Source organism: Lissotriton helveticus, chromosome 8 (assembly GCF_964261635.1).
Source record: "Lissotriton helveticus chromosome 8, aLisHel1.1, whole genome shotgun sequence".
Classification (NCBI taxonomy): Eukaryota; Metazoa; Chordata; class Amphibia; order Caudata; family Salamandridae; genus Lissotriton; species Lissotriton helveticus.
The window spans coordinates 108,090,686-108,114,506 of record NC_136069.1 but is presented as its reverse complement, the minus strand read 5'-3'; positions in this window follow the sequence as shown (position 1 = coordinate 108,114,506).

Sequence of the window (23,821 nt, the reverse complement as noted above, 5' to 3'; positions counted from 1 at the left end):
GTGTTTTGCTTCAACACATCCAGCTAGGGGTGAAAAGCTGAAATCTTACCCTGCGCTGAGCTCCATAACCCTGGGTAGAAGGTGTGACTTCATCCCCTTGAAGCTGAACACCTCCAAATGTCACAAGTATCACAAACACAGGTGCCTGGACGCTGGAAGTAGGCCCAAGGCCTTGCAGGCCTTTCCTGATACTGTGAAGGGTTGAAATAGACTTTATTGGGCATGAGAAGTGTTTTGCTTCAACACATCCAGCTAGGGGTGAAAAGCTGAAATCTTACCCTGCGCTGAGCTCCATAACCCTGGGTAGAAGGTGTGACTTCTTCCCCTTGAAGCTTAACACCTCCAAATGTCCCAGGTATCAGTAACATTGGTGCCTGGAGGCTGGAAGTAGGCCCAAGGCCTTGCAGGCCTTTCCTGATACTGTGAAGGGGTGAAATAGACTTTATTGGGCATGTGAAGTGTTTTGCTTTAACACCTCAAGCCAGGGGGGATAACCTGAAATCTTACCCTGCGCTGAGCTCCATAACCCTGGGTAGAAGGTGCGACTTCATCCCCTTGAAGCTTAACACCACCACATGTCACAGGTATCAGTAACATTGGTGCCTGGAGGCTGGAAGTAGGCACAAGGCCTTGCAGGCCATTCCTGATACTGTGAAGGGGTGAAACAGACTTTATTGGGCATGTGAAGTGTTTTAATTTAACACCTCCAGCCAGGGGGATAACCCAAATTCTTACCCTGCGCTGAGCTCCATAACCCTGGGTAGAAGATTTGACTTCTTCCCATTGAAGCTTAACACCACCAAATGTCACAGGCATCAGTAACATTGGTGCCTGGAGGCTGGAAGTAGGCACAAGGCTTGCAGGCCTTCCCTGATACTGTGGAGGGGTGAAATAGACTTTATTGGGCATGTGAAGTGTTTTCCTTTAACACCTCCAGCCAGGGGGATGACCTAAATTCTTACCCTGCGCGGAGCTCCATAACCCTGGGTAGAAGGTGCAACTTCATCCCCTTGAAGCTTAACACCTCCAAATGTCACAGGTATCAGTATAATTGGTGCCAGGAGGCTGGAAGTAGGCCCAAGGCCTTGCAGGCCTTTCCTGATACTGTGAAGGGGTGAACTAGACTTTATTGGGCATGTGAAGTGTTTTCCTTTAACACCTCCAGCCAGGGGGATGACCTAAATTCTTACCCTGCGCGGAGCTCCATAACCCTGGGTAGAAGGTGCAACTTCATCCCCTTGAAGCTTAACACCTCCAAATGTCACAGGTATCAGTATAATTGGTGCCAGGAGGCTGGAAGTAGGCCCAAGGCCTTGCAGGCCTTTCCTGATACTGTGGAGGGGTGAAATAGACTTTATTGGGCATGAGAAGTGTTTTGCTTTAACACCTCCAGTCAGGGGTGAAGCCTGGAATCTTACCCTGCGCTGAGTTCCATAACCCTGGGTAGAAGGTGCAACTTCATCCCCTTGAAGTTGAACACCTACAAATGTCACAAGTTTCAGTGAAATTGGTGCCTAGAGGCTGGAAGAAGGCACAAGGCCTTTCCTGATACTGTGAAGGGGTGAAATAGACTTTATAGGGCATGTGAAGTGTTTTGCTTTAACACCTCAAGCCAGGGGGATAACCTGAATTCTTACCCTGCGCTGAGCTCCATAACCCTGGGTAGAAGGTGTGACTTCATCCCCTTGAAGCTTAACACCACCACATGTCACAGGTATCAGTAACATTGGTGCCTGGAGGCTGGAAGTAGGCACACGGCCTTGCCTGCCTTTCCTGATACTGTGAAGGGGTGAAATAGACTTTAATAGGCATGCAAAGTGTTTTGCTTTAACACCTCCAGCCAGGGGGATAACCTGAATTCTTACCCTGCGCTGAGCTCCATAACCCTGGGTAGAAGGTTTGACTTCTTCCCCTTGAAGCTTAACACCACCAAATGTCACAGGTACCAGTAACATTGGTGCCTGGAGGCTGGAAGTAGGCACAAGGCCTTGCAGGCCTTTCCTGATACTGTGAAGGCGTGAAATAGACTTTATTGGGCATGTGGAGTGTTTGGCTTTAACACCTCAAGCCAGGGGGATAACCTGAAATCTTACCCTGCGCTGAGCTCCATAACCCTGGGTAAAAGGTGTGACTTCATCCCCTTGAAGCTTAACACCACCACATGTCACAGGTAACAGTAACATTGGTGCCTGGAGGCTGGAAGTAGGCACAAGGCCTTGCAGGCCTTTCCTGATACTGTGAAGGGGTGAAATAGACTTTAATGGGCATGTGAAGTGTTTTGCTTTAACACCTCCAGCCAGGGGGATAACCTGAATTCTTACCCTGCACTGAGCTCCATAACCCTGGGTAGAAGGCGTGACTTCTTCCCCTTGAAGCTTAACACCACCAAATGTCACAGGTATCAGTAACTTTGGTGCCTGGAGGCTGGAAGTAGGCCCAAGGCCTTGCAGGCCTTTCCTGATACTGTGAAGGGGTGAAATAGACTTTATTTGGCATGTGGAGTGTTTTGCTTTAACACCTCAAGCCAGGGCGATAACCTGAAATCTTACCCTGCGCTGAGCTCCATAACCCTGGGTAAAAGGTGTGACTTCATCCCCTTGAAGCTTAACACCACCAAATATCACAGGTATCAGTAACATTGGTGCCTGGAGGCTGGAAGTAGGCCCAAGGCCTTGCAGGCCTTTCCTGATACTGTGAAGGGGTGAAATAGACTTTATTGGGCATGTGAAGTGTTTTGCTTTAACACCTCAAGCCAGGGGGGATAACCTGAAATCTTACCCTGCGCTGAGCTCCATAACCCTGGGTAGAAGGTGCGACTTCATCCCCTTGAAGCTTAACACCACCACATGTCACAGGTATCAGTAACATTGGTGCCTGGAGGCTGGAAGTAGGCACAAGGCCTTGCAGGCCTTTCCTGATACTGTGAAGGGGTGAAACAGACTTTATTGGGCATGTGAAGTGTTTTGCTTTAACACCTCCAGCCAGGGGGATAACCCAAATTCTTACCCTGCACTGAGCTCCATAACCCTGGGTAGAAGGTGTGACTTCATCCCATTGAAGCTTAACACCACCACATGTCACAGGTATCAGTAACATTGGTGCCTGGAGGCTGGAAGTAGGCACAAGGCCTTGCAGGCCTTTCCTGATACTGTGAAGGGGTGAAACAGACTTTATTGGGCATGTGAAGTGTTTTAATTTAACACCTCCAGCCAGGGGGATAACCCAAATTCTTACCCTGCGCTGAGCTCCATAACCCTGGGTAGAAGATTTGACTTCTTCCCATTGAAGCTTAACACCACCAAATGTCACAGGTATCAGTAACATTGGTGCCTGGAGGCTGGAAGTAGGCACAAGGCCTTGCAGGCCTTTCCTGATACTGGGAAAGGGTTAAATACACTGTACTGGGCATGTGAGGTGTTTTGCTTAAACACCTCCAGCCAGGGGGATAACCTGAAATCTTACCCTGCGCGGAGCTCCATAACCCTGGGTAGAAGGTGCGACTTCATCCCCTTGGAGCTTAACACCACCAAAGGTCACAGGTATCAGTAACATTGGTGCCTGGAGGCTGGAAGTAGGCCCAAGGCCTTGCAGGCCTTTCCTGATACTGTGAAGGGGTGAAATAGAGTTTAATGGGCATGTGAAGTGTTTTGCTTTAACACCTCCAGCCAGGGGGATAACCTGAATTCTTACCCTGCGCTGAGCTCCATAACCCTGGGTAGAAAGTGTGACTTCATCCCCTTGAAGCTTAACACTACCAAATGTCACAGGTATCAGTAACATTGGTGCCTGGAGGCTGGAAGTAGGCCCAAGGCCTTGCAGGCCTTTCCTGATACTGTGAATGGGTGAAATACACATTGTTGTGTATGGTAACTGTTCTATTTTCACGCCTTAAGCCTGGGGTGAAGCCTGAAATCTTACCCTGCGCGGAGCTCCATAACCCTGGGTAGAAGGTGCGACTTCATCCCCTTGAAGCTTAACACCACCAAATGTCACAGGTATCAGTAACATTGGTGCCTGGAGGCTGGAAGTAGGCACAAGGCCTTGCAGGCCTTTCCTGATACTGGGAAAGGGTGAAATACACTGTACTGGGCGTGTGAGGTGTTTTGCTTAAACACCTCCAGCCAGGGGGATAACCTGAAATCTTACCCTGCGCTGAGCTCCATGACCCTGGGTAAAAGGTGTGACTACATCCCCTTGAAGCTTAACACCACCACATGTCACAGGTATCAGTAACATTGGTGCCTGGAGGCTGGAAGTAGGCCCAATGCCTTGCAGGCCTTTCCTGATACTGTGAAGAGGTGAAATAGACTTTATTGGGCATGTGGAGTGTTTGGCTTTAACACCTCAAGCCAGGGGGATAACCTGAAATCTTACCCTGCGCTGAGCTCCATAACCCTGGGTAGAAGGTGTGACTTAATCCCCTTGAAGCTTAACACCACCACATGTCACAGGTATCAGTAACATTGGTGCCTGGAGGCTGGAAGTAGGCACAAGGCCTTGCAGGCCTTTCCTGATACTGTGAAGGGGTGAAATAGACTTTAATGGGCGTGCAAAGTGTTTTCCTTTAACACCTCCAGCCAGGGGGATAACCTGAAATCTTACCCTGCGCTGAGCTCCATAACCCTGGGTAGAAGATGTGACTTCATCCCCTTGAAGCTGAGCACCTCCAAATGTCACAAGTATCACAAAAACAGGTGCCTGGGGGCTGGAAGGAGGCCCAAGGCCTTGCAGGCCTTTCCTGATACTGTGAAGGGGTGAAATAGACTTTATTGGGCATGTGAAGTGTTTTGCTTTAACAACTCCAGCCAGGGGGATAACCTAAAATCTTACCCTGCGCTGAGCTCCATAACCCTGGGTATAAAGTGTGACTTCATCCCCTTGAAGCTTAAGACCACCAAATGTCACAGGTATCAGTCACATTGGTGCCTGGAGGCTGGAAGTAGGCACAAGGCCTTGCAGGACTATCCTGATACTGGGAAAGCGTGAAATACACTGTACTGGGCATGTGAGGTGTTTTGCTTAAACACCTCCAGCCAGGGGGATAACCTAAAATCTTACCCTGTGCTGAGCTCCATAACCCTAGGTAGAAAGTGTGACTTCATCCCCTTGAAGCTTAACACTACCAAATGTCACAGGTATCAGTAACATTGGTGCCTGGAAGTAGGCCCAAGGCCTTGCAGGCCTTTCCTGATACTGTGAATGGGTGAAATACACATTGTTGTGTATGGTAACTGTTCTATTTTCACGCCTTAAGCCTGGGGTGAAGCCTGAAATCTTACCCTGCGCGGAGCTCCATAACCCTGGGTAGAAGGTGCGACTTCATCCCCTTGAAGCTTAACACCACCAAATGTCACAGGTATCAGTAACATTGGTGCCTGGAGGCTGGAAGTAGGCACAAGGCCTTGCAGGCCTTTACTGATACTGGGAAAGGGTGAAATACACTGTACTGGGCATGTGAGGTGTTTTGCTTAAACACCTCCAGCCAGGGGGATAACCTGAATTCTTACCCTGCACTGAGCTCCATAACCCTGGGTAGAAGGTGTGACTTCTTCCCCTTGAAGCTTAACACCACCACATGTCACAGGTATCAGTAACATTGGTGCCTGGGGGCTGGAAGTAGGCCCAAGGCCTTGCAGGCCTTTCCTGATACTGTGAAAGGGGTGAAATAGACTTTATTGGGCATGTGAAGTGTTTTGCTTTAGCAACTCAAGCCCGGGCGATAACCTGAAATCTTACCCTGCGCTGAGCTCCATAACCCTGGGTAGAAGGTGTGACTTCTTCCCCTTGAAGCTTAACACCACCAAATGTCACAGGTATCAGTAACATTGGTGCCTGGGGGCTGGAAGTTGGCCCAAGGCCTTGCAGGCCTTTCCTGATACTGTGAAGGACTGAAATACAACGTATTGGGCATGTGAAGTGTTTTGCTTTAACACCTCCAGCCAGAGGGATGACCTGAAATCGTACCCTGCACTGAGCTCCATAACCCTGGGTAGAAGGTGTGACTTCTTCCCCTTGAAGCTTAACACCACCAAATGTCACAGGTATCAGTAACATTGGTGCCTGGAGGCTGGAAGTAGGCACAAGGCCTTGCAGGCCTTTCCTGATACTGGGAAAGGGTGAAAAACACTGTACTGGGCATGTGAGGTGTTTTGCTTAAACACCTCCAGCCAGGGGGATAACCAAAAAATCTTACCCTGCGCTGAGCTCCATAACCCTGGGTATAAAGTGTGACTTCATCCCCTTGAAGCTTAACACCACCAAATGTCACAGGTATCAGTAAAATTGGTGCCTGGAGGCTGGAAGTAGGCCCACGGCCTTGCAGGCCTTTCCTGATACAGTAAAGGGGTGAAATAGACTTTATTGGGCATGTGGAGTGTTTTGCTTTAACACCTCCAGCCAGGGGGATAACCTGAAATCTTAGCCTGCGCAGAGCTCCATAACCCTGGGTAGAAGGTGCGACTTCATCCCCTTGAAGCTTTACACCACCAAATGTCACAGGCATCAGTAACATTGGTGCCTGGGGGCTGGAAGTAGGCACAAGGCCTTGCAGGCCTTTCCTGATACTGTTAAGGGGTGAAATAGAGTTTAATGGGCATGTGAAGTGTTTTGCTTTAACACCTCCAGCCAGGGGGATAACCTGAATTCTTACCCTGCGCTGAGCTCCATAACCCTGGGTAGAAAGTGTGACTACATCCCCTTGAAGCTTAACACCACCAAATGTCACAGGTATCAGTAAAATCGGTGCCTGGAGGCTGGACGTAGGCCCAAGGCCTTGCAGGCCTTTCCTGACACTGTGAAGGGGTGAAATAGACTTTATTGGGCATGTGGAGTGTTTTGCTTTAACACCTCCAGCCAGGGGGATAACCTGAATTCTTACCCTGCACTGAGCTCCATAACACTGGGTAGAAGGTGTGACTTCTTCCCCTTGAAACTTAACACCACCACATGTCACAGGTATCAGTAACATTGGTGCCTGGAGGCTGGAAGTAGGCCCAAGGCCTTGCAGGCCTTTCCTGATACTGTGAATGGGTGAAATACACATTGATGTGTATGGTAACTGTTCTATTTTCACGCCTTAAGCCTGGGGTGAAGCCTGAAATCTTACCCTGCGCGGATCTCCATAACCCTGGGTAGAAGGTGCGACTTCATCCCCTTGAACCTTAACACCACCAAATGTCACAGGTAACAGTAACATTGGTGCCTGGAGGCTGGAAGTAGGCACAAGGCCTTGCAGGCCTTTCCTAATACTGTGAAGGGGTGAAATAGACTTTATTGGGCATGGGGAGTGTTTTGCTTTAACACCTCCAGCCAGGGGGATAACCTGAAATCTTACCCTGCACTGAGCTCCATAACCCTGGGTAGAAGGTGTGACTTCATACCCTTGAAGCTTAACACCACCAAATGTCACAGGTATCAGTAAAACTGGTGCCTGGAGGCTGGAAGTAGGCCCAAGGCCTTGCAGGCCTTTCCTGATACTGTGAAGGGGTGAAATAGACTTTATTGGGCATGTGAAGTGCTTTGCTTTAACAACTCCAGCCAGGGGGATAACCTCAAATCTTACCCTGCGCTGAGCTCCATAACCCTGGGTATAAAGTGTGACTTCATCCCCTTGAAGCTTAACACCACCAAATGTCACAGGAATCAGTAATATTGGTGCCTGGAGGCTGGAAGTAGGCACAAGGCCTTGCAGGCCTTTACTGATACTGGGAAAGGGTGAAATACACTGTACTGGGCATGTGAGGTGTTTTGCTTAAACACCTCCAGCCAGGGGGATAACCTAAAACCTTACCCTGCGCTGAGCTCCATAACCCTGGGTAGAAGGTGTGACTTCATCCCCTTGAAGCTGAACACCACCAAATGTCACAGGTATCAGTACATTGGTGCCTGGAGGCTGGAAGTAGGCCCAAGGCCTTGCAGGCCTTTCCTGATACAGTGAAGGGGTGAAATAGACTTTATTGGGCATGTGGAGTGTTTTGCTTTAACACCTCCAGCCAGGGGGATAACCTGAAATCTTACCCTGCACTGAGCTCCATAACCCTGGGTAGAAGGTGTGACTTCTTCCCCTTGAAGCTTAACACCACCAAATGTCACAGGTATCAGTAACATTGGTGCCTGGAGGCTGGAAGTAGGCACAAGGCCTTGCAGGCCTTTCCTGATACTGGGAAAGGGTTAAATACACTGTACTGGGCATGTGAGGTGTTTTGCTTAAACACTTCCAGCCAGGGGGATAACCTGAAATCTTACCCTGCGCGGAGCTCCATAACCCTGGGTAGAAGGTGCGACTTCATCCCCTTGAAGCTTAACACCACCAAAGGTCACAGGTATCAGTAACATTGGTGCCTGGAGGCTGGAAGTAGGCACAAGGCCTTGCAGGCCTTTACTGATCCTGGGAAAGGGTGAAATACACTGTACTGGGCATGTGAGGTGTTTTGCTTAAACACCTCCAGCCAGGGGGATAACCTAAAATCTTACCCTGCGCTGAGCTCCATAACCATGGGTAGAAGGTGCGACTTCATCCCCTTGAAGCTTAACACCACAAAATGTCACAGGTATCAATAACATTGGTGCCTGGGGGCTCGAAGTAGGCACAAGGCCTTGCAGGCCTTTCCTGATACTGTGAAGGGGTGAAATAGACTTTAATGGGCATGCGGAGTGTTTTGCTTTAACACCTCCAGCCAGGGGGATAACCTGAATTCTTACCCTGCACTGAGCTCCATAACACTTGGTAGAAGGTGTGACTTCATCCCCTTGAAGCTTAACACCACCAAATGTCACAGGTATCAGTAACATTGGTGCCTGGGGGCTGGAAGTTGGCCCAAGGCCTTGCAGGCATTTCCTGACACTGTGAAGGAGTGAAATACAATGTATTGGGCATGTGAAGTGTTTTTCTTTAACACCTCCAGCCAGAGGGATGACCTGAAATCGTACCCTGCACTGAGCTCCATAAACCTGGGTAGAAGGTGTGACTTCTTCCCCGTGAAGCTTAACACCACCAAATGTCACAGGTATCAGTAACATTGGTGCCTGGAGGCTGGAAGTAGGCACAAGGCCTTGCAGGCCTTCCCTGATACTGTGAAGGGTTGAAACAGACTTTATTGGGCACGTGAAGTGTTTTTCTTTAACACCTCCAGCCAGGGGGATAACCCAAATTCTTACCCTGCGCTGAGCTCCATAACCCTGGGTAGAAGATGTGACTTCTTCCCCTTGAAGCTTAACACCACCAAATGTCACATGTATCAGTAACATTGGTGCCTGGAGGCTGGAAGTAGGCACAAGGCCTTGCAGGCCTTCCCTGATACTTTGGAGGGGTAAAATAGACTTTATTGGGCATGTGAAGTGTTTTCCTTTAACACCTCCAGCCAGGGGGATGACCTAAATTCTTACCCTGCGCGGAGCTCCATAACCCTGGGTAGAAGTTGCAACTTCATCCCCTTGAAGCTTAACACCTCCAAATGTCACAGGTATCAGTATAATTGGTGCCAGGAGGCTGGAAGTAGGCCCAAGGCCTTGCAGGCCTTTCCTGATACTGTGGAGGGGTGAAATAGACTTTATTGGGCATGAGAAGTGTTTTGCTTTAACACCTCCAGTCAGGGGTGAAGCCTGGAATCTTACCCTGCGCTGAGTTCCATAACCCTGGGTAGAAGGTGCAACTTCATCCCCTTGAAGTCGAACACCTACAAATGTCACAAGTGTCAGTGAAATTGGTGCCTAGAGGCTGGAAGTAGGCACAAGGCCTTTCCTGATACTGTGAAGGGGTGAAATAGACTTTATTGGGCATGTGAAGTGTTTTGCTTTAACACCTCAAGCCAGGGTGATAACCTGAAATCTTACCCTGCGCTGAGCTCCATAACCCTGGGTAAAAGGTGTGACTTCTTCCCCCTGAAGCTTAACACCACCAAATGTCACAGGTATCAGTAACATTGGTGCCTGGAGGCTGGAAGTAGGCACAAGGCCTTTCCTGATACTGTGAAGGGGTGAAATAGACTTTATTGGGCATGTGAAGTGTTTTGCTTTAACACCTCAAGCCAGGGCGATAACCTGAATTCTTACCCTGCGCTGAGCTCCATAACCCTGGGTAGAAGGTGCAACTTCATCCCCTTGAAGCTTAACACCTCCAAATGTCACAGGTATCAGTATAATTGGTGCCAGGAGGCTGGAAGTAGGCCCAAGGCCTTGCAGGCCTTTCCTGATACTGTGGAGGGGTGAAATAGACTTTATTGGGCATGAGAAGTGTTTTGCTTTAACACCTCCAGTCAGGGGTGAAGCCTGGAATCTTACCCTGCGCTGAGTTCCATAACCCTGGGTAGAAGGTGCAACTTCATCCCCTTGAAGTTGAACACCTACAAATGTCACAAGTGTCAGTGAAATTGGTGCCTAGAGGCTGGAAGTAGGCACAAGGCCTTTCCTGATACTGTGAAGGGGTGAAATAGACTTTATTGGGCATGTGAAGTGTTTTGCTTTAACACCTCAAGCCAGGGTGATAACCTGAAATCTTACCCTGCGCTGAGCTCCATAACCCTGGGTAAAAGGTGTGACTTCTTCCCCCTGAAGCTTAACACCACCAAATGTCACAGGTATCAGTAACATTGGTGCCTGGAGGCTGGAAGTAGGCACAAGGCCTTTCCTGATACTGTGAAGGGGTGAAATAGACTTTATTGGGCATGTGAAGTGTTTTGCTTTAACACCTCAAGCCAGGGCGATAACCTGAATTCTTACCCTGCGCTGAGCTCCATAACCCTGGGTAGAAGATGTGACTTCTTCCCCTTGAAGCTTAACACCACCAAATGTCACAGGTATCAGTAACATTGGTGCCTGGAGGCTGGAAGTAGGCAGAAGGCCGTGCAGGCTTTTCCTGATACTGGGAAAGGGTGAAATAGACTTTATTGGGCATGTGGAGTGTTTTGCTTTAACACCTCCTGCCAGGGAGGATAACCTGAAATCTTACCCTGCGCTGAGCTCCATAACCCTGGGTAAGAGGTGTGACTTCATCCCCTTGAAGCTCAACACCACCACATGTCACAGGTATCAGTAACATTGGTGCCTGGGGGCTGGAAGTAGGCCCGAGGCCTTGCAGCTCTTTCCTGATCCTGTGAAGGGATGAAATACAATTTATTGGGCATGTGAAGTGTTTTGCTTTAACACCTCCAGCCAGGGGGATAACCTGAATTCTTACCCTGAGCTGAGCTCCATAACCCTGGGTAGAAGGTGTGACTTCATCCCCTTGAAGTTTAACACCACCAAATGTCACAGGTATCAGTACATTGGTGCCTGGAGGCTGGAAGTAGGCCCAAGGCCTTATAGGCCTTTCCTGATACTGTGAAGGGGTGAAATAGACTTTAATGGGCATGTGAAGTGTTTTGCTTTAACACCTCCAGCCAGGGGGATAACCTGAATTCTTACCCTGCGCTGAGCTCCATAACCCTGGGTAGAAGGTGCGACTTCATCCCCTTGAAGCTTAACACCACCAAATGTCACAGGTATCAGTAACATTGGTGCCTGGAGGCTGGAAGTAGGCACAAGGCCTTGCAGGACTATCCTGATACTGGGAAAGCGTGAAATACACTGTACTGGGCATGTTAGGTGTTTTGCTTAAACACCTCCAGCCAGGGGGATAACCTAAAATCTTACCCTGTGCTGAGCTCCATAACCCTGGGTAGAAAGTGTGACTTCCTCCCCTTGAAGCTTAACACTACCAAATGTCACAGGTATCAGTAACATTGGTGCCTGGAGGCTGGAAGTAGGCCCAAGGCCTTGCAGGCCTTTCCTGATACTGTGAATGGGTGAAATACACATTGTTGTGTATGGTAACTGTTCTATTTTCACGCCTTAAGCCTGGGGTGAAGCCTGAAATCTTACCCTGCGCTGAGCTCCATAACCCTGGGTAGAAGGTATGACTTCATCCCCTTGAAGTTTAACACCACCAAATGTCACAGGTATCAGTACATTGGTGCCTGGAGGCTGAAAGTAGGCCCAAGGCCTTATATGACTTTCCTGATACTGTGAAGGGGTGAAATAGACTTTATTGGGCATGTGAAGTGTTTTGCTTTAACACCTCCAGCCAGGGGGATAACCTGAATTCTTACCCTGCGCTGAGCTCCATAACCCTGGGGTAGAAGGTGCGACTTCATCCCCTTGAAGCTTAACACCACCAAATGTCACAGGTATCAGTAACATTGGTGCCTGGAGGCTGGAAGTAGGCAGAAGGCCGTGCAGGCTTTTCCTGATACTGGGAAAGGGTGAAATAGACTTTATTGGGCATGTGGAGTGTTTTGCTTTAACACCTCCTGCCAGGGGGGATAACCTGAAATCTTACCCTGCGCTGAGCTCCATAACCCTGGGTAAGAGGTGTGACTTCATCCCCTTGAAGCTCAACAACACCACATGTCACAGGTATCAGTAACATTGGTGCCTGGGGGCTGGAAGTAGGCCCGAGGCCTTGCAGCTCTTTCCTGATCCTGTGAAGGGGTGAAATACAATTTATTGGGCATGTGAAGTGTTTTGCTTTAACACCTCCAGCCAGGGGGATAACCTGAATTCTTACCCTGCGCTGAGCTCCATAACCCTGGGTAGAAGATGTGACTTCTTCCCCTTGAAGCTTAACACCACCAAATGTCACAGGTATCAGTAACATTGGTGCCTGGAGGCTGGAAGTAGGCACAAGGCCTTTCCTGATACTGTGAAGGGGTGAAATAGACTTTATTGGGCATGTGAAGTGTTTTGCTTTAACACCTCAAGCCAGGGCGATAACCTGAATTCTTACCCTGCGCTGAGCTCCATAACCCTGGGTAGAAGATGTGACTTCTTCCCCTTGAAGCTTAACACCACCAAATGTCACAGGTATCAGTAACATTGGTGCCTGGAGGCTGGAAGTAGGCAGAAGGCCGTGCAGGCTTTTCCTGATACTGGGAAAGGGTGAAATAGACTTTATTGGGCATGTGGAGTGTTTTGCTTTAACACCTCCTGCCAGGGGGGATAACCTGAAATCTTACCCTGCGCTGAGCTCCATAACCCTGGGTAAGAGGTGTGACTTCATCCCCTTGAAGCTCAACACCACCACATGTCACAGGTATCAGTAACATTGGTGCCTGGGGGCTGGAAGTAGGCCCGAGGCCTTGCAGCTCTTTCCTGATCCTGTGAAGGGGTGAAATACAATTTATTGGGCATGTGAAGTGTTTTGCTTTAACACCTCCAGCCAGGGGGATAACCTGAATTCTTACCCTGAGCTGAGCTCCATAACCCTGGGTAGAAGGTGTGACTTCATCCCCTTGAAGTTTAACACCACCAAATGTCACAGGTATCAGTACATTGGTGCCTGGAGGCTGGAAGTAGGCCCAAGGCCTTATAGGCCTTTCCTGATACTGTGAAGGGGTGAAATAGACTTTAATGGGCATGTGAAGTGTTTTGCTTTAACACCTCCAGCCAGGGGGATAACCTGAATTCTTACCCTGCGCTGAGCTCCATAACCCTGGGTAGAAGGTGCGACTTCATCCCCTTGAAGCTTAACACCACCAAATGTCACAGGTATCAGTAACATTGGTGCCTGGAGGCTGGAAGTAGGCACAAGGCCTTGCAGGACTATCCTGATACTGGGAAAGCGTGAAATACACTGTACTGGGCATGTTAGGTGTTTTGCTTAAACACCTCCAGCCAGGGGGATAACCTAAAATCTTACCCTGTGCTGAGCTCCATAACCCTGGGTAGAAAGTGTGACTTCATCCCCTTGAAGCTTAACACTACCAAATGTCACAGGTATCAGTAACATTGGTGCCTGGAGGCTGGAAGTAGGCCCAAGGCCTTGCAGGCCTTTCCTGATACTGTGAATGGGTGAAATACACATTGTTGTGTATGGTAACTGTTCTATTTTCACGCCTTAAGCCTGGGGTGAAGCCTGAAATCTTACCCTGCGCTGAGCTCCATAACCCTGGGTAGAAGGTATGACTTCATCCCCTTGAAGTTTAACACCACCAAATGTCACAGGTATCAGTACATTGGTGCCTGGAGGCTGGAAGTAGGCCCAAGGCCTTATATGACTTTCCTGATACTGTGAAGGGGTGAAATAGACTTTATTGGGCATGTGAAGTGTTTTGCTTTAACACCTCCAGCCAGGGGGATAACCTGAATTCTTACCCTGCGCTGAGCTCCATAACCCTGGGGTAGAAGGTGCGACTTCATCCCCTTGAAGCTTAACACCACCACATGTCACAGGTATCAGTAACATTGGTGCCTGGAGGCTGGAAGTAGGCACAAGGCCTTGCAGGCCTTTCCTGATACTGTGAAGGGGTGAAACAGACTTTATTGGGCATGTGAAGTGTTTTGCTTTAACACCTCCAGCCAGGGGGATAACCCAAATTCTTACCCTGCACTGAGCTCCATAACCCTGGGTAGAAGGTGTGACTTCATCCCATTGAAGCTTAACACCACCACATGTCACAGGTATCAGTAACATTGGTGCCTGGAGGCTGGAAGTAGGCACAAGGCCTTGCAGGCCTTTCCTGATACTGTGAAGGGGTGAAACAGACTTTATTGGGCATGTGAAGTGTTTTAATTTAACACCTCCAGCCAGGGGGATAACCCAAATTCTTACCCTGCGCTGAGCTCCATAACCCTGGGTAGAAGATTTGACTTCTTCCCATTGAAGCTTAACACCACCAAATGTCACAGGTATCAGTAACATTGGTGCCTGGAGGCTGGAAGTAGGCACAAGGCCTTGCAGGCCTTTCCTGATACTGGGAAAGGGTTAAATACACTGTACTGGGCATGTGAGGTGTTTTGCTTAAACACCTCCAGCCAGGGGGATAACCTGAAATCTTACCCTGCGCGGAGCTCCATAACCCTGGGTAGAAGGTGCGACTTCATCCCCTTGGAGCTTAACACCACCAAAGGTCACAGGTATCAGTAACATTGGTGCCTGGAGGCTGGAAGTAGGCCCAAGGCCTTGCAGGCCTTTCCTGATACTGTGAAGGGGTGAAATAGAGTTTAATGGGCATGTGAAGTGTTTTGCTTTAACACCTCCAGCCAGGGGGATAACCTGAATTCTTACCCTGCGCTGAGCTCCATAACCCTGGGTAGAAAGTGTGACTTCATCCCCTTGAAGCTTAACACTACCAAATGTCACAGGTATCAGTAACATTGGTGCCTGGAGGCTGGAAGTAGGCCCAAGGCCTTGCAGGCCTTTCCTGATACTGTGAATGGGTGAAATACACATTGTTGTGTATGGTAACTGTTCTATTTTCACGCCTTAAGCCTGGGGTGAAGCCTGAAATCTTACCCTGCGCGGAGCTCCATAACCCTGGGTAGAAGGTGCGACTTCATCCCCTTGAAGCTTAACACCACCAAATGTCACAGGTATCAGTAACATTGGTGCCTGGAGGCTGGAAGTAGGCACAAGGCCTTGCAGGCCTTTACTGATACTGGGAAAGGGTGAAATACACTGTACTGGGCATGTGAGGTGTTTTGCTTAAACACCTCCAGCCAGGGGGATAACCTGAATTCTTACCCTGCACTGAGCTCCATAACCCTGGGTAGAAGGTGTGACTTCTTCCCCTTGAAGCTTAACACCACCAAATGTCACAGGTATCAGTAACATTGGTGCCTGGGGGCTGGAAGTTGGCCCAAGGCCTTGCAGGCCTTTCCTGATACTGTGAAGGACTGAAATACAACGTATTGGGCATGTGAAGTGTTTTGCTTTAACACCTCCAGCCAGAGGGATGACCTGAAATCGTACCCTGCACTGAGCTCCATAACCCTGGGTAGAAGGTGTGACTTCTTCCCCTTGAAGCTTAACACCACCAAATGTCACAGGTATCAGTAAAATTGGTGTCTGGAGGCTGGAAGTAGGCCCACGGCCTTGCAGGCCTTTCCTGATACAGTAAAGGGGTGAAATAGACTTTATTGGGCATGTGGAGTGTTTTGCTTTAACACCTCCAGCCAGGGGGATAACCTGAAATCTTAGCCTGCGCAGAGCTCCATAACCCTGGGTAGAAGGTGTGACTTCTTCCCCTTGAAACTTAACACCACCACATGTCACAGGTATCAGTAACATTGGTGCCTGGAGGCTGGAAGTAGGCCCAAGGCCTTGCAGGCCTTTCCTGATACTGTTAAGGGGTGAAATAGAGTTTAATGGGCATGTGGAGTGTTTTGCTTTAACACCTCAAGCCAGGGCGATAACCTGAATTCTTACCCTGCGCTGAGCTCCATAACCCTGGGTAGAAAGTGTGACTACATCCCCTTGAAGCTTAACACCACCAAATGTCACAGGTATCAGTAAAATCGGTGCCTGGAGGCTGGACGTAGGCCCAAGGCCTTGCAGGCCTTTCCTGACACTGTGAAGGGGTGAAATAGACTTTATTGGGCATGTGGAGTGTTTTGCTTTAACACCTCCAGCCAGGGGGATAACCTGAATTCTTACCCTGCACTGAGCTCCATAACACTGGGTAGAAGGTGTGACTTCTTCCCCTTGAAACTTAACACCACCACATGTCACAGGTATCAGTGACATTGGTGCCTGGAGGCTGGAAGTAGGCCCAAGGCCTTGCAGGCCTTTCCTGATACTGTGAATGGGTGAAATACACATTGATGTGTATGGTAACTGTTCTATTTTCACGCCTTAAGCCTGGGGTGAAGCCTGAAATCTTACCCTGCGCGGATCTCCATAACCCTGGGTAGAAGGTGCGACTTCATCCCCTTGAAGCTTAACACCACCAAATGTCACAGGTATCAGTAACATTGGTGCCTGGAGGCTGGAAGTAGGCACAAGGCCTTGCAGGCCTTTCCTAATACTGTGAAGGGGTGAAATAGACTTTATTGGGCATGGGGAGTGTTTTGCTTTAACACCTCCAGCCAGGGGGATAACCTGAAATCTTACCCTGCACTGAGCTCCATAACCCTGGGTAGAAGGTGTGACTTCATACCCTTGAAGCTTAACACCACCAAATGTCACAGGTATCAGTAAAACTAGTGCCTGGAGGCTGGAAGTAGGCCCAAGGCCTTGCAGGCCTTTCCTGATACTGTGAAGGGGTGAAATAGACTTTATTGGGCATGTGAAGTGCTTTGCTTTAACAACTCCAGCCAGGGGGATAACCTAAAATCTTACCCTGCGCTGAGCTCCATAACCCTGGGTTTAAAGTGTGACTTCATCCCCTTGAAGCTTAACACCACCAAATGTCACAGGTATCAGTAATATTGGTGCCTGGAGGCTGGAAGTAGGCACAAGGCCTTGCAGGCCTTTACTGATACTGGGAAAGGGTGAAATACACTGTACTGGGCATGTGAGGTGTTTTGCTTAAACACCTCCAGCCAGGGGGATAACCTAAAATCTTACCCTGCGCTGAGCTCCATAACCCTGGCTAGAAGGTGTGACTTCATCCCCTTGAAGCTGAACACCACCAAATGTCACAGGTATCAGTACATTGGTGCCTGGAGGCTGGAAGTAGGCACAAGGCCTTGCAGGCCTTTCCTGATACAGTGAAGGGGTGAAATAGACTTTATTGGGCATGTGGAGTGTTTTGCTTTAACACCTCCAGCCAGGGGGATAACCTGAAATCTTACCCTGCACTGAGCTCCATAACCCTGGGTAGAAGGTGTGACTTCTTCCCCTTGAAGCTTAACACCACCAAATGTCACAGGTATCAGTAACATTGGTGCCTGGAGGCTGGAAGTAGGCACAAGGCCTTGCAGGCCTTTCCTGATACTGGGAAAGGGTTAAATACACTGTACTGGGCATGTGAGGTGTTTTGCTTAAACACTTCCAGCCAGGGGGATAACCTGAAATCTTACCCTGCGCGGAGCTCCATAACCCTGGGTAGAAGGTGCGACTTCATCCCCTTGAAGCTTAACACCACCAAAGGTCACAGGTATCAGTAACATTGGTGCCTGGAGGCTGGAAGTAGGCACAAGGCCTTGCAGGCCTTTACTGATCCTGGGAAAGGGTGAAATACACTGTACTGGGCATGTGAGGTGTTTTGCTTAAACACCTCCAGCCAGGGGGATAACCTAAAATCTTACCCTGCGCTGAGCTCCATAACCATGGGTAGAAGGTGCGACTTCATCCCCTTGAAGCTTAACACCACAAAATGTCACAGGTATCAATAACATTGGTGCCTGGGGGCTCGAAGTAGGCACAAGGCCTTGCAGGCCTTTCCTGATACTGTGAAGGGGTGAAATAGACTTTAATGGGCATGCGGAGTGTTTTGCTTTAACACCTCCAGCCAGGGGGATAACCTGAATTCTTACCCTGCACTGAGCTCCATAACACTTGGTAGAAGGTGTGACTTCATCCCCTTGAAGCTTAACACCACCAAATGTCACAGGTATCAGTAACATTGGTGCCTGGGGGCTGGAAGTTGGCCCAAGGCCTTGCAGGCATTTCCTGACACTGTGAAGGAGTGAAATACAATGTATTGGGCATGTGAAGTGTTTTTCTTTAACACCTCCAGCCAGAGGGATGACCTGAAATCGTACCCTGCACTGTGCTCCATAAACCTGGGTAGAAGGTGTGACTTCTTCCCCGTGAAGCTTAACACCACCAAATGTCACAGGTATCAGTAACATTGGTGCCTGGAGGCTGGAAGTAGGCACAAGGCCTTGCAGGCCTTCCCTGATACTGTGAAGGGTTGAAACAGACTTTATTGGGCACGTGAAGTGTTTTTCTTTAACACCTCCAGCCAGGGGGATAACCCAAATTCTTACCCTGCGCTGAGCTCCATAACCCTGGGTAGAAGATGTGACTTCTTCCCCTTGAAGCTTAACACCACCAAATGTCACATGTATCAGTAACATTGGTGCCTGGAGGCTGGAAGTAGGCACAAGGCCTTGCAGGCCTTCCCTGATACTTTGGAGGGGTAAAATAGACTTTATTGGGCATGTGAAGTGTTTTCCTTTAACACCTCCAGCCAGGGGGATGACCTAAATTCTTACCCTGCGCGGAGCTCCATAACCCTGGGTAGAAGGTGCAACTTCATCCCCTTGAAGCTTAACACCTCCAAATGTCACAGGTATCAGTATAATTGGTGCCAGGAGGCTGGAAGTAGGCCCAAGGCCTTGCAGGCCTTTCCTGATACTGTGGAGGGGTGAAATAGACTTTATTGGGCATGAGAAGTGTTTTGCTTTAACACCTCCAGTCAGGGGTGAAGCCTGGAATCTTACCCTGCGCTGAGTTCCATAACCCTGGGTAGAAGGTGCAACTTCATCCCCTTGAAGTCGAACACCTACAAATGTCACAAGTGTCAGTGAAATTGGTGCCTAGAGGCTGGAAGTAGGCACAAGGCCTTTCCTGATACTGTGAAGGGGTGAAATAGACTTTATTGGGCATGTGAAGTGTTTTGCTTTAACACCTCAAGCCAGGGTGATAACCTGAAATCTTACCCTGCGCTGAGCTCCATAACCCTGGGTAAAAGGTGTGACTTCTTCCCCCTGAAGCTTAACACCACCAAATGTCACAGGTATCAGTAACATTGGTGCCTGGAGGCTGGAAGTAGGCACAAGGCCTTTCCTGATACTGTGAAGGGGTGAAATTGACTTTATTGGGCATGTGAAGTGTTTTGCTTTAACACCTCAAGCCAGGGCGATAACCTGAATTCTTACCCTGCGCTGAGCTCCATAACCCTGGGTAGAAGGTGCAACTTCATCCCCTTGAAGCTTAACACCTCCAAATGTCACAGGTATCAGTATAATTGGTGCCAGGAGGCTGGAAGTAGGCCCAAGGCCTTGCAGGCCTTTCCTGATACTGTGGAGGGGTGAAATAGACTTTATTGGGCATGAGAAGTGTTTTGCTTTAACACCTCCAGTCAGGGGTGAAGCCTGGAATCTTACCCTGCGCTGAGTTCCATAACCCTGGGTAGAAGGTGCAACTTCATCCCCTTGAAGTTGAACACCTACAAATGTCACAAGTGTCAGTGAAATTGGTGCCTAGAGGCTGGAAGTAGGCACAAGGCCTTTCCTGATACTGTGAAGGGGTGAAATAGACTTTATTGGGCATGTGAAGTGTTTTGCTTTAACACCTCAAGCCAGGGTGATAACCTGAAATCTTACCCTGCGCTGAGCTCCATAACCCTGGGTAAAAGGTGTGACTTCTTCCCCCTGAAGCTTAACACCACCAAATGTCACAGGTATCAGTAACATTGGTGCCTGGAGGCTGGAAGTAGGCACAAGGCCTTTCCTGATACTGTGAAGGGGTGAAATAGACTTTATTGGGCATGTGAAGTGTTTTGCTTTAACACCTCAAGCCAGGGCGATAACCTGAATTCTTACCCTGCGCTGAGCTCCATAACCCTGGGTAGAAGATGTGACTTCTTCCCCTTGAAGCTTAACACCACCAAATGTCACAGGTATCAGTAACATTGGTGCCTGGAGGCTGGAAGTAGGCAGAAGGCCGTGCAGGCTTTTCCTGATACTGGGAAAGGGTGAAATAGACTTTATTGGGCATGTGGAGTGTTTTGCTTTAACACCTCCTGCCAGGGGGGATAACCTGAAATCTTACCCTGCGCTGAGCTCCATAACCCTGGGTAAGAGGTGTGACTTCATCCCCTTGAAGCTCAACACCACCACATGTCACAGGTATCAGTAACATTGGTGCCTGGGGGCTGGAAGTAGGCCCGAGGCCTTGCAGCTCTTTCCTGATCCTGTGAAGGGGTGAAATACAATTTATTGGGCATGTGAAGTGTTTTGCTTTAACACCTCCAGCCAGGGGGATAACCTGAATTCTTACCCTGAGCTGAGCTCCATAACCCTGGGTAGAAGGTGTGACTTCATCCCCTTGAAGTTTAACACCACCAAATGTCACAGGTATCAGTACATTGGTGCCTGGAGGCTGGAAGTAGGCCCAAGGCCTTATAGGCCTTTCCTGATACTGTGAAGGGGTGAAATAGACTTTAATGGGCATGTGAAGTGTTTTGCTTTAACACCTCCAGCCAGGGGGATAACCTGAATTCTTACCCTGCGCTGAGCTCCATAACCCTGGGTAGAAGGTGCGACTTCATCCCCTTGAAGCTTAACACCACCAAATGTCACAGGTATCAGTAACATTGGTGCCTGGAGGCTGGAAGTAGGCACAAGGCCTTGCAGGACTATCCTGATACTGGGAAAGCGTGAAATACACTGTACTGGGCATGTTAGGTGTTTTGCTTAAACACCTCCAGCCAGGGGGATAACCTAAAATCTTACCCTGTGCTGAGCTCCATAACCCTGGGTAGAAAGTGTGACTTCATCCCCTTGAAGCTTAACACTACCAAATGTCACAGGTATCAGTAACATTGGTGCCTGGAGGCTGGAAGTAGGCCCAAGGCCTTGCAGGCCTTTCCTGATACTGTGAAGGGGTGAAATAGACTTTATTGGGCATGTGGTGTGTTCGGCTTTAACACCTAAAGCCAGGGGGATAACCTGAAATCTTACCCTGCGCTGAGCTCCATAACCCTGGGTAGAAGGTGTGACTTCCTTCCCTTGAAGCTTAGCACTACCAAATGTCACAGGTATCAGTAACATTGGTGCCTGGAGGCTGGAAGTAGGCACAAGGCCTTGCAGGCCTTTCCTGATACTGGGAAAGGGTGAAATACACTGTACAGGGCATGTGAGGTGTTTTGCTTAAACACCTCCAGCCAGGGGGATTACCTCAAATCTTACCCTGCTCTGAGCTCCATAACCCTGGGTAGAAAGTGTGACTTTGTCCCCTTGAAGCTTAACACCACCAAATGTCACAGGTATCAGTAAAATTGGTGCCTGGAGGCTGGAAGTAGGCCCAAGGCCTTGCAGGCCTTTCCTGATACTGTGAAGAGGTGAAATAGACTTTATTGGGCATGTGGAGTGTTTGGCTTTAACACCTCAAGCCAGGGGGATAACCTGAAATCTTACCCTGCGCTGAGCTCCATAACCCTGGGTAGAAGGTGTGACTTAATCCCCTTGAAGCTTAACACCACCACATGTCACAGGTATCAGTAACATTGGTGCCTGGAGGCTGGAAGTAGGCACAAGGCCTTGCAGGCCTTTCCTGATACTGTGAAGGGGTGGAATACAATTTATTGGGCATGTGAAGTGTTTTGCTTTAACACCTCGAGCCAGGGGGAATAACCTGAAATCTTACCCTGCGCTGAGCTCCATAACCCTGGGTAGAAGGTGTGACTTCATCCCCTTGAAGCTTAACACCACCACATGTCACAGGTATCAGTAACATTGGTGCCTGGAGGCTGGAAGTAGGCACAAGGCCTTGCAGGACTATCCTGATACTGGGAAAGGGTGAAATACACTGTACTGGGCATGTGAGGTGTTTTGCTTAAACACCTCCAGCCAGGGGAATAACCAGAAATCTTACCCTGCGCGGAGCTCCATTACCCTGGGTAGAAGGAGTGACTCTGTCCCCTTGAAGCTGCAGGCTTCCTAATGTCACAAGTATCACTAAAACAGGTGCCTGGAGGCTGGAAATGTGCCTACGGTCCTGCAGGCCTAGGTCTGATACTGTAAAGGGGTTAGATACAGTGTTGGAATAAAGAATTATTATGTTTTCCCACCTCCAGCCAGGAGTGGAACCTGACATCTTACCCTGCGCGGAGCTCCATAGTCCAGGCTAGTAGGAGCAACTGTATCCCCTTTGAAGATTAACTCCGCCAAATGTTACAAGTATCACTAAAAGAGGTGTATGGAGGCTGCAAACGGGCCCACAGCCTTGAGCTGATACTGTAACAGGGGGGAATCTCACATTGCGCGGAGCACCATAGCTCTGCGTAGAAATAGCCACTCTGTGCCTGGAGGCTAGAAATGGGCTTGGGAGACTGATGTCTGATAATGTAAAGGGGGTTTTGAATGACGTTTTGTATTTCTCCACCTCCAGCCAAGGGGTAAATCCTGAAATATAACCCTAATCGGAGCTCCATAGCCCTCTGCAGAAAAAGTGACTTAGTCCCCTTGAACCGTAATAAAATTTGATAAATGTTAACAGTTTTAAACGGGTGCCTGGAGACTAAAAATGGAACAGAGACACTTTTTCAGATCCCATACTGTGAGGGACTTATTGTAATTATTTTGTGATAAATATATATATATATATACAATTATTATTTTTTTGGCCCTCCTTCAGCTTAGGGGTTAAACCAGGAATTTTACCCGGATTGGAGCTCCACAGCCCCGGGTAATAAAAGTGACTTTGTCCCCTTGAACCTAAGGAGTTATTAAAAAAAAAAAAAAAAAAGAAATGTGTGTGTTTTTTTTTTTTTTGCCGACCTCCAGCTAAGGGGGGAAACCGGAGATTTTACCCGAATCGGAGCTCCATAGCCCCGGGAAGAAAAAGTGACTTTGTCCCCTTGAACCTAAGGAGTTAGTAAAAAAAAAAAAAAAAGAAATGTGTGTTTTTTTTTTTTTTTGCCGACCTCCAGCTAAGGGGGGAAACCGGAGATTTTACACGAATCGGAGCTCCATAGCCCCGGGAAGAAAAAGTGACTTTGTCCCCTTGAACCTAAGGAGTTCGTAAAATAAAAAAAAAATAAAAGAAATGTGTGTGTGTGTTTATTTAAAAAAATTTTGCCGACCTCCAGCTAAGGGGGGAAACCGGAGATTTTACCCGAATCGGAGCTCCATAGCCCCGGGAAGAAAAAGTGACTTTGTCCCCTTGAACCTAAGGAGTTCGTAAAATAAAAAAAATATAAGAAATGTGTGTGTGTGTTTATTTAAATTTGTTTTGCCGACCTCCAGCTAAGGGGGGAAACCGGACATTTTACCCGCATCGGAGCTCCATAGCCCCGTGAAGAAAAAGTGACTTTGTCCCCTTGAACCTAAGGAGTTAGTAAAAAAAATAAATAAAAAATAAAGACGTGTGTGTTTTTTTTTTTTTTTGCCGACC